A 12,319-nucleotide genomic window follows, 5' to 3' on the forward strand; every position below is an offset into this window, starting at 1 on the left:
TTCAGTAGCATCATGAATGAATTCAACAATATAACCAGCACCTAAAGCATTATTTTCATGATCCACAAGCATAGAAAATTTACTACTCTCCACATAAGCAAAATTCGGGATAGTGGGAGTATCATAAGAGACTTGAATATTATAAATTGTTTCCACATTAAAAGAGTAATGTTCAGAGAAGGGGTAATCATAATCATGACAAGTTTTATAAATATAATCCTCACTACTTTTTATAGCATATGTATCATCACAATAATCATCATAAGTAGGAGGCATGTTATCATCATTATAAACTTGCATATCACTTGGGAGACTAAAAATATCATCTTCATTAATCATAGCTTCCCCAAGCTTGTGGCAAACATTAATTGCAGCAAATATATTCTCAAAAACATCACCTTAATCAAACATAGCATCCCCAAGCTTGGGCCTTTTCATATCATAAGCATAATCACTCTCATCGTTAATAGTATGGATAGCACCAATAGTATAGCAATTATCATATTCTTCCAAGAAAGTGCCAAAAAGATTTTCAAGATCATAAGAAGTATCATTATCTTCCACAATTATATTTTCATGAGGCACAATAGTAATAGGAGCAGCACTATTTGGGGTAGATGTCTTTTTACCTCTCTTCCTTTTTCTTTTCTTCTTCTTCACCACATCATGTGTGGGTTCAATCCTCTTTTCAGAGCTCTTTATTAATGAGATTGGTTGAATAGGAGGCTCCTCCTCGTTACCTGATTCATCATAAGAAATAATAGGAGGATATTGGGAAGTCTCTTCCCTTTCATTAGTATTCTCTTCATCTTCTATTTGTTTTCTTTTCTTTATGTAGTTGGCAATATAAGGATTTTCAATGCGATTCACCGCACAATACATATAAATTTTCTCTAGATCAAAATGAAGAACTTTATCAAGATTAAACTTTGGAATACCCTCCGTTATACGTTTCATTTCCTCATACCCCAAAAGAAGAGTAAGCTCTTTATGATGCTCAAGGGTAATCAAATTATCACAATTTTTGGATACGATTCGGTCATGAAACAATTTGCATTGGAGATTTAAATGACCATGTTCATTGCAAAGTTCACAAGGGGTGCGAAAAATATTGAATTTTTCAGCACAATCATCAAGAGTTTCTTGCAACAATTCAGTTTCTAAGTACTTATGCCTCTTGCAATATCTATCTTCCCTATTTGGTGTGTACTTACAAACCCAATGCACTCCACAAAAATTGACATGTTTATAGGAGACATTTTCATCATAACTAGTGCAATCATCGTTAGTATCATGGATATTCAAAGAATTCGTACTAACAACATTGCAATCATGCTCATCATTCAAATATTTAGTGCCAAACATTTTATGGATTTCTTCTTCTAGCACTTGAGCACAATTATCCTTTCCATCATACTCACAAAAGATATTAAAAAGGTGAAGCGTATGAGACAAACTCAATTCCATTTTTTATAGTTTTCTTTTATAAACTAAACTAGTGATAAAACAAGAAACTAAAAGACTCGATTGCAAGATATAAAGATATACCTTCAAGCACTCACCTCCCCGGCAACGGCGCGAGAAAAGAGCTTGATGTCTACTACACAACCTTCTTCTTGTAGACGTTGTTGGGCCTCCAAGTGTAGAGGTTTGTAGGACAGTAGCAAATTTCCCTCAAGTGGATGACCTAAGGTTTATCAATCCGTAGGAGGCGTAGGATGAAGATGGTCTCTCTCAAGCAACCCTGCAACCAAATAACAAAGAGTCTCTTGTGTCCCCAACACACCCAATACAATGGTAAATTGTATAGGTGCACTAGTTCGGCGAAGAGATGGTGATACAAGTGGTATATGGATAGTAGATAAAGGTTTTTGTAATCTGAAAATATAAAAACAGCAAGGTAACTAATGATAAAAGTGAGCGTAAACGGTATTGCAATGCTAGGAAACAAGGCCTAGGGTTCATACTTTCTCTAGTGCAAGTCCTCTCAACAATACTAACATAATTGGATCACATAACTATCCCTCAACATGCAACAAAGAGTCACTCCAAAGTCACTAATAGCGGAGAACGAACGAAGAGATTATGGTAGGGTACGAAACCACCTCAAAGTTATTCTTTCCAATCAATCCGTTGGGATATTCCTATAAGTGTCACAAACAGCCCTAGAGTTCGTACTAGAATAACACCTTAAGACACAAATCAATCAAAACCCTAATGTCACCTAGATACTCCAATGTCACCTCAAGTATCTGTGGGTATGATTATACGATATGTATCACACAATCTCAGATTCATCTATTCAACCAACACAAAGGACCTCAAAGAGTGCCCCAAAGTTCTACCGGAGAATCACGACGAAAACATGTGCCAACCCCTATGCATAGGTTCATGGGCGGAACCCGCAAGTTGATCACCAAAACATACATCAAGTGAATCACGTGATATCCCATTGTCACCACAGATACGCACGGCAAGACATACATCAAGTGTTCTCAAATCTTTAAAGACTCAATCCGATAAGATTACTTCGAAGGGGAAACTCAATTCATTACAAGAGAGAAGAGGGGGAGGAGAAACATAAGATCCAACTATAATAGCAAAGCTCGCGATACATCAAGATTGTGCCAAATCAAGAACATGAGAGAGAGAGAGAGATCAAACACATAGCTATTGGTACATACCCTCAGCCCCGAGGGAGAACTACTCCCTCCTTGTCATGGAGAGCACCGGGATGAAGATGGCCACCGGAGAAGGATTCCCCCTCCGGCAGGGTGTCGGAACGGGTCTAGATTGGCTTTCGGTGGCTACGGAGGCTTTTGGCGGCGGAACTCCCGATCTATTGTGCTCTCAGATGTTTTTAGGGTATATGGAGATATATAGGCGGAAGAAGTACGTCAGGGGGGCACGAGGGGCCCATGAGGGTGGAGGGCGCGCCCCCCTGCCTCGTGGCCTCCTCGTAGGTCCCCCGACATGCACTCCAAGTCTTTTGGGCTTCTTTCCTTCCAAAAATGAGTTCCATGAAGTTTCAGGTCAATTGGACTCTATTTGATTTTCCTTTTCTTCGAAACCCTAAAACAGGGTAAAAACAGAAACTGGCACTCGGCTCTGGGTTAATAGGTTAGTCCCAAAAATGATATAAAAGTGTATAATAAAGCCCATAAACATTCAAAACAGTAGATAATATAGCATGGAGCAATCAAAAATTATAGATACGTTGGAGACGTATCAGCCATCCCCGCTTATGATGACGGCACAGTGGAACTCTCAATGAAAGCACCAATGTCGGTGTCAAAACCGGCGGATCTCGGGTAGGGGGTCCCGAACTGTGCGTCTAAGGCGGATGGTAACAGGAGGCAGGGGACACAATGTTTACCCAGGTTCGGGCCCTCTTGAAGGAGGTAATACCCTACGTCCTGCTTGATTGTTCTTGATGATATGAGTATTACAAGAGTTGAAACCCTAGAAGCTAGCCTATGGCATGATTGTATGTTGTCCTACGGACTAAACCCTCTGGTTTATATAGACACCGGAGGGGACTAGGGTTACACAAGGTCGGTTACAAGGGAGGAGATCTACATATCCGTATTGCCTAGCTTGCCTTCCACGCCAAGGAGAGTCCCATCCGGACACGGGACAAAGTCTTCAATCTCGTATATTCATAGTCCAATAGTCCAGCCAAAGGATATAGTACGACTGTCCGGAGACCCCCCTAATCCAGGACTCCCTCATGCACCATCCATGTTCAGCTGCAAGGAATCGTCACTATCATTTCCCGAAGTGTCATTCAGATCAATGCCATCATCTTCTTCTTCGTGCGCAACATTTTGCATATCATCATCAAGGAAAATCGATGGCTCCACAACAACATTCTGCAACAAAATCAGCACCCAAGTCAGTTTTTTTGCTGTGTGAAAAAACATGCAAAAAACGCGAACAAAAAAAGTGGATGCAACATGTCAATCACAATTCCAAAACAACTCCTGCATGCAGCATTTTTGGATGTAGCATGTAACATCCAACAAGTAGCACGTAGCAAGTGCAACACATACTTGTAACATTTTACTAGCAGACAGCAGGAAGATGCTAGCATTAATTGACAACATATCTGAAACATTACACAAAAATCAAACACAAGTATGTTGAGAACATCTCTTTTTAATCTCATGCTCATCAATTGAAATCAAAGGTTGCAACATTTTTTTGTGAACAAAAGGATCTAGGATTGCTATTGGAAATCATACCAGATCAATTTCATCCCGGCCATGCCGTGCTGCATCTTGGAAGACCACACCAGGGTTGTAGTACCGTTGCAGCACCAGTCCACTACCACCAGGGCCTTGCCGCCTCAGGGGACTTCGGCCATGAACGATAGCGGAACTCGAGCCCAAATCCATGGAGGCAAGGAGGTCATTACGTATGTAAGACATGATTGAAGCAATTCCAAGGCCGCTTGATAGATGGGGGAGCCCCTCCTCGATGTGATTTGGCTGTGGGGAACGAAAAACAGGCGGATCCAGCCGCCGCCGCCGCGGATCGGGGACGGGCAAACGCGGGGGATCGAGCTCCCCTATTTTTCAAGTTGTGGCTGTTTGTACAACGATTGCAACAAAACGTGTCTTTTTTTGCTGCAACGGTTGGTTCGGTACACACTCGCGTGCAGATCTAACGGTTCACACTAACCGCATCGGACGGCTCGGGCTCGACCGGCCCAACAGTTGGGCCGGTGCACCGGCGCAGATCGCTGCCCTAAAAAACGATCATGGGAAAGAAACAACCCACATGAAGATGGAGATGGGATAATTAGAGAGAAGAACCAAGCTGCACAGAAGGACTGGAAGAGAGGCAGTAGTCACATATAAAGAAGCAGAGTCCGGAACAAAGCATGTCAGCGGCGCGAAGGACGCAAGCAGACACCGAACCTGCCAGACCAAAGCGGCAAGGCCGCTGCAGCTCCCGCAAATTCCGCCCAAAATCACCACGGCCTCGCACCTGGTCCAGGGCAGAATCACAGAGCCACAAATGTCGCTGACGGCGAGGACGGCGATTACCCACAAAAAGAACAGATCCTAGCGGAGAGGCGCAGAACTCCAAAGCGCACGACGCTGGGCGCTGGCACCGCCCGACCTCCTCGAGCGGCAACGACGGTGGCAATGGGAACCCAGCGCAGCACCTCCACTCCATCAAGAACCGATCCGCCTTGCTTCCTCTGCATGCTCCCACTTCATCCTACGATTGTCTTTTTTCCTTTTTCCTTCCTAATCTAATCACCCCCCTATTTTAAACGGGATGGGGCCGGGCCTTATTTTGTTCCAATCAAATTAAGCCACATACACGGAGCACGGATGGGCGCATGCGCGGGTAGCAGGCAAGTCTCGTCTCGTGAAGAACCGACCGGGCCGCCCACCAATTTTGACCCGAGCCTAAGCCAGCCCTTGGTCCCACTGACACCGCCGGCCCACAAGGCCACAACAGGCACATACTTTTACGTAAGGAGTCCAGCCAGCATCGGTACCCTCCGCACGACGTCTCACAATGGGGACCAGGTCAAAATTGAGACACCAAATCCCAAATTGCCAGCCTCAAATGATTGTGAGGGCTCTCAAACTAGAGAGCATAGTGAATTAAAAGATAGAATTTGGATGACAGGCCAGCTTCGGCGTAGGGGCTGGCCAAACTGTAACCTCTACCTGCTATGCAAGCAAAGTACAAAATCGGCAGCTCACCTTCTCTTTCAATGTCATCCATGATGTTCATCCTATGGATTGGGGAAACTGATTAAAACTTGGCTTGGTCGTCCGTGGTGGAGCAACAACGCTTTCGGAAGGTCACAATATTGAAGGGCGCTTAGAGCATCTACAACCGGACGCCTCAAACCATCCCTCATACGCCCGCGGACGCGTCCGATCACTGACCAGAATGAGAGAGAAGGGAAAACGTGACCCAACCGGATCCCTCGTATCATCCCTATACGCTCGGGCTGTCTGCGAGCCCTCATATCCATTTCAAATATGGGAAGGATATGAGGGCTCGCGGACGCGCCCGGGCATTCCGCCACGTAGGACGCGGCCCCCACCCCAAACCATCTTTTCTCTTTCTTTATTAATTCTTTTATTTTTCTCTCTTCATCTTCACCAATCACGTGCAAGTGACCGGACATATGAGAAGAAAAATGAGGAGTGTGGCTGCGCAGATGAATAAATAGGGGCTCAAAACGGACACGCCCGGTCACTCATGTCCGCGGGTGTTTAAGGAGTCATATTTGTTATGTCCCGCTATAGATGCTCTTATCTTCCATGTGCTTCATATCTCTTGGGAAATCTGCAACGAGCGTAATGCACGTGTGTTTTGAAACAATGCGATTCCGGTAGGTGAGCTTGTGACCCGTAACAAAGCGGAGGCGTCGTTGTGGTGCCTTGCTGGGACGAAATCTTTGTGTAACATAATGCCGCGAGAGTGATGCTTGTAATTTGGCATTTGGCCTAAACTCCTAAAATCATCTTCTTATTTAATTAAAATGGCAATTCGAATCTTTGGCTTGTTTAGAAAGAAAAGATTGGACTAGTAGTACTAGCCCTCGAAGTCGCACCCTCGCATGTACCAGGTCATGATTCGCTTCAAAAGAGATGGCAAATGACAGCAAATATGACATGATCATCGTTCGTCTGAATTGGAGGCTTTCAATAAAGTAACCCCACTTAATGATGAGCGACCCTACCAAAGCTCCTGCAAATCAAAACAAAATCTTGACTTTAGCAAGGGAAAGGCCACCATTATCTTAATTTTAGTACCCGAGTGTGTTCGTTTTGAGCCCCTTATTATCTGTTCATGCAGTCATACTTCTTATTTCTTCTTCTATGTTCGATCACTTGCATATGATTGATGAAGACGAAGAGGGAGAAAGAAAAGAAAGAATAAAAGAAAGAGAAAAGGCGTGTCATGTCCTATGTGGTGTACTGACCGGGCGCGTCCCGGCGCATTCACGAGCCCTCATATCCTCCCTATAGTTGGTTTGAATATTAGCGTTCATGGATAGCCTGGACGTATAAGCACGATATGAGGAGTTCGGTTGGATCACTTTTTTCTTCTCTCTCCTTTCAGTCACTGACCAGAAGCATCCGCGGACATTTGGGAAGGCCACATGTAGATGCTCTTAGCTATATATTTGTCACATGTTTTTCTTTTTGTTTTCTCTGTTGGTCACGCTAGTGGCGGCCGTGCGAGGGTCTTTCATCGGCTTCTCGTCCCATATCTGAAGGTATTCGTCTCCTTCCCTCCGGCTATCTTCTCCCCAATGGGGTCCGGTAGCAGGTGGACTTTGCCGATACTGGAGTAAGTGGGGTGCTGGTAGGGGTGGGGCCATGGGGGCCACTGCCCCCTCAAACAATTTACAAATTTTATTTTACTACTGCAATGTTTGTTCATCATACTAATTTATGTGTATTATAGTGTATATTTTTTATAGCCATTGGAGTGTCGTTCATGGTTGACCCCCACATTGTTAAATTCTAGATCCACCATTGCTGGTAGCGTAGGGTCGGTTTCGGAGCAAGTGGTGGCCATGAGGCCAACTCCACCGTGCGACCCCAAACGGATGTCCATTTTGTCCGGATTCTGTCCGTTTGGGTAGGGATTTGGGGTCGTGTCCGGGCGTGTCCTGGGATGCGGTGGCCGTGCGCCCAGCGCGCGGACGCATCCTTTTGCCCCATCCTGTCCGTTAGGGCCAAAAATGCCCAAATTTTCATCAAAACTAGTTTTGAACCCAAATATTTGTCTGAAAATTAAAATAGTTTTACAACCCAATTGAAATTGTCTTTAATAAAATATTTTTACAACCAAATCGAAATTGTCTTGACTAAACATAAAATGGACCAATACATCTATTGGTTGCCAATGTGATACCACATGTGCTCAACCAAGTCATTTTGAAGATTCAAATGAGTGTGCTAATCACGCATCTCATGGTGGAATTGGGCAAACTGTTCAAATGTGGCTGGGTCTTGGTGCAGGGGCTCAATATTTTCACCTTGATAGTCAAATCATTGGTCGAAGATACTCTCATCACGCTCGTCCTCGACGATCATGTTGTGCATGATCACACAAGCAGTCATCACCTCCCAAAGCTTCCTTTCATCCCATGACAGTGTAGGGTTTCGAACGATACCCCACCAGGATTGAAGCACACCAAAAGCACGTTCCACATCCTTTCTAACACTCTCTTGCATTTGGGCAAATCTCTTTCTCTTCTCACCTTGGGGTTTCGAGATTGTCTTCACAAAAGTTGACCACTGAGGATATATACCATCTGCTAGATAGTATCCCTTGTTGTAATGGTGGTCGTTGATCTCAAAGTTGATAGGTGGGGAGTGGCCTTCTGCAAGCCTCGCGAAGACTGGAGAACGCTGCAGCACGTTGATATCATTGTGAGAACCTGCCATGTCGAAGAAAGAATGCCATATCCAAAGATCATGTGATGCCACCGCTTCTAATATGACAATGCACGCCTTGACATGCCCTTTGTATTGGCCCTTCCAAGCAAATGGATAGTTCTTCCACTCCCAGTGCATACGATCTATGCTGCCAAGCATGCCTGGAAAGCCTCTAGCTGCGTTGGTCGCCAACAATCTCTCTGTATCAGTGGCATTTGGCTGCCTCAAGTACTCTGGGCCAAACACCTCGATCACAGCCTGGCAAAACTTGTACATTGACATCAGACATGTTGTCTCACTCATACGCACATACTCATCCACCAGATCGCCTGGAATTCCATATGCAAGCATGCGGATGGCCGCGGTGCATTTTTGGTAAGAGGAGAATCCAAGCTTGCCAAGGACATCTGTCTTGCACTCGAAGTATGGGTCATGAGCAACCACTCCCTCTCGGATACGATTGAAAACATGGCTAGCCATTCGAAAATGGCGATGGAATTTATCTGGCTTGAAGAGAGGGGTGTTGGCAAAGTAATCAGCATAGAGCAAGGTGTGGCCTCTCTCCCTGTTGCGGTTCAGGTTGGGAGCACGACCAGGGAGTGACCCCATGTACCGAGGAAGCTGCCGTTGAATGTGGTCGTGAACGACCAGTGCAGCCACCACAATATCTTCATCATCCAACGACGAATCGTCCGATGAACAAAGGAAGTGATGGAAGAAAAACTCGTCTCCACTGTCCATACCTTTGTGGGAAAAATGCCGAACACCTTGCGGGTGTGGTGGCGAAGAGGCCACGATGATCACCTCGACACAGCAGGGGTGGTTGCCGGCCGGCTACTGGCCGTTGTGGAGCTCTCGTCGGAAGCTGCCGAGGACGCCGTGGTGCGTCGTCGGTGGTCCTGTCCCCTCTGCGACTGGCAAAGATGGCGACGGCTAAACCTCCGATCGACGACCAAAACTACGGCCAAGGCGCGGTTTGGTAGGGACGGCCGGGGGCTGCGTGGTGAGGAGGCGACCGGAGAATAGCGGCGGCGCCGGCGGCGGGGCGGGAGAGAGAGGGTGGAAGCGTTGGGAGAGGAGGGACTGCTAGTGTCCCCGATAGGCGGGCCACGGGGGGACAAGGGCGTGCGTCCAGGCCGTCCGCGCGCGTCCGTTTCACCCCAAACCGAGCGCAAGTTTGGGCCGGGGATGGGTCGAAAACAGACGGAATCCGGACATTTGTCCGTTTGAGGTCGTGCGCTGGGCCGCGCTATTCGTCCGTTTTACCCCAAACGGACGGGGGCGGACAGGATAGGGTCGCGCAGTGGAGTTGTCCTGACGTCGGCAACACCCAAGGGCACCACTTTTCTTGCTAGAGGCGATGTTGAGGTCCTCTCTTTTCATCCACATCCCCGCTGTTGGTGTCAAAACCGGCGGATCTCGGGTAGGGGGTCCCGAACTATGCGTCTAAGGCGGATGGTAACGGGAGGCGGGGGACATGATGTTTTACCCAGGTTCGGGCCCTCTTGATGGAGGTAAAACCCTACGCCCTGCTTGATTAATATTGATGATATGGGTAGTACAAGAGTATATCTACCACGAGATCAAGGAGGCTAAACACTAGAAGCTAGCCTATGGTATGATTGTTATCCCTACGGACTAAAACCCTCCGGTTTATATAGACACCGGAGAGGGCTAGGGTTACACAGAGTCGGTTACAATGGTAGGAGATCTACATATCCGTATCGCCAAGCTTGCCTTCCACGCCAAGGAAAGTCCCTTCCGGACACGGGACGAAGTCTTCAATTTGTATCTTCATAGTCCAGGAGTCCGGCCGAAGGTATAGTCCGGCTATCCGGGCACCCCCTAATCCAGGACTCCCTCGGTAGCCCCCGAACCAGGCTTCAATGACGACGAGTCCGGCGCGCAAATTGTCTTCGGCATTGCAAGGCGGGTTCTCCTCCAAATTCCGTGTACCTGTCGAATAATGTCTGGTTTCTTGTAAATGTAGCGCTCCTTGGCTTCTATGCCCAATAATGGCCGTCTTCCACGTGTCAAACAAATACGAAAAGTCAGGGTGTTTTTATATTTACACCCCTAGCCGCGTGAATGAGCCGCCTATTTAAGGGGACGAGGATTTAGATCCAAACCACACCTTCTCCCCTCCGCGAGTATTCATCAGAGCGTATCCGACAGAGGTCCATTCTATCATGGCCGGCCGCCGCAACTCCTCCTCTCGCCCTTCCAGCCCTCAGCCTGGAGATTGGGAGAGATGCTCCATCCCACACAGCGAGCTAGTGACGCTCCAAACCAAGGGATTTCTCCCCCCGGCCTATATGGTCCCGGTTCGAGCCGGACTTGCCACCTATAATGGCGGAGAGCAAGCGGAGAGCGCCCCCAATCCCTCCAAAGGAGAGCGGGTATGCCTTGTCCCTTACTTAATAAGATGGCTCGGATTTCCAATTCATCCATTTCTCCGGGGGCTCCTGGAGTTCTATGGCCTCCAGTTGCACAACCTCACGCCTGCCTCCATATTGCATATCGCGGGCTTCGTAGCCCTTTGCGAGTTGTTTCTGGGCTGCGAGGCTCATTTCGCGCTGTGGAAAAGGCTATTCTGCCTTGTGCCCCGTTCTCAGAAGGGGTCAATATATCAAGTGGGCGGAGCCGAAGTGTGGCGCATCGCCGGGACCGGATATCTATCCGGAACCCCAAAGAAGGTGTCCGAGGACTGGCCTTCGGAATGGTTTTATATAGAGGATGTCCCGCTGCCGGATCCTGTCCGGATCAGCCTCCCTGAGTTCGACAGTGCTCCCCTAAAGAAGCGCCTAAGCTGGCGTCCACAGAGCCCTCAGAGGGAAAGCAACAAGGACGTTCTTTACCTGATGGGCCGGATAAGATTGTTAGCTCATTCTGGACAGACCATGATCGGGGTCATGGTCGCATGCATCATGCGAGGGGTGAAACCGCTCCAGTATAGAGGCCACCCCATGTGGGACTTCAACGGGGAGGACGACGCCACCCGCCACGGCCGTAAGGGGCCGGATTCGGCTGCCACTCTAATAAAGATCTTGTCCGCTTTGTACAAGGAAGAAGAGGAGGAATTTCTCCGCGTCAACCCATAGGGTGGATTTTCTATGTACAATCCCCCAAGTTGGGTAAGTGGACACTTTTACTTTCCCATCCGTTTTACATTCCCATCGTTAAATATTCAGTCTAACGACTTCAACGCAGGAACTGCGCCAGGCTGTTAAAGAAATAAACAGCCCTCCTCCACAACCCGAGGATCCGGGATGGTCTCTCGACCCGGCCTCTCAAGAGGATCCGGACTTATCTGTGGAGCTAATTGATGGGGTGTTTCATCAATTGAGCAAGGACAATGCCTTGGTGGCCATTACGGCCGATTACCCAGGGCTACTCCCAGCCTCACAGGTAATTGAGACCGGAGTCCCAGCACTTTGAAAAGGGATCTATCCTCGCGTGTTTTCGATTGCCGTATGACAACCGTGTTTTGCAGGGGAGGTCCTTGAGACGGGAGGCCGAGCCTGTGGCGACTAGCCAACGAGGGGCGACAAGGCCCCGCGGGCTGAAAAGAAGTGCGGTCCGGATTGAGACGCCGGTGGAAAGGTATAGCGCGCCATCTTATTCCCAAGTGTTATTCCTTCAAGGCATATTAACGCTCGTGCTCTCTTCAGGACGAAGAGACCTCGCCGGACTATATCCAGAGGGGTTGCCAATCATAGCTCCACCAGCCAGGCTCCAAAGCCTGGTCCGGAAGCAGAGGCGAACACAAGGCGCGCACCGGACGCTCCTCCGGCAGAGGATGCGGACAAGCCGTCTGCCACCAATTCTAAGGTGGAGAGTGGCATGAACCACAGGCGTCGCCGGACAGTTCTTCGCGACGCTTGTTTCTC

Source organism: Triticum dicoccoides, chromosome 5A (genome assembly GCF_002162155.2).
Source record: "Triticum dicoccoides isolate Atlit2015 ecotype Zavitan chromosome 5A, WEW_v2.0, whole genome shotgun sequence".
NCBI classification, from domain to species: Eukaryota; Viridiplantae; Streptophyta; class Magnoliopsida; order Poales; family Poaceae; genus Triticum; species Triticum dicoccoides.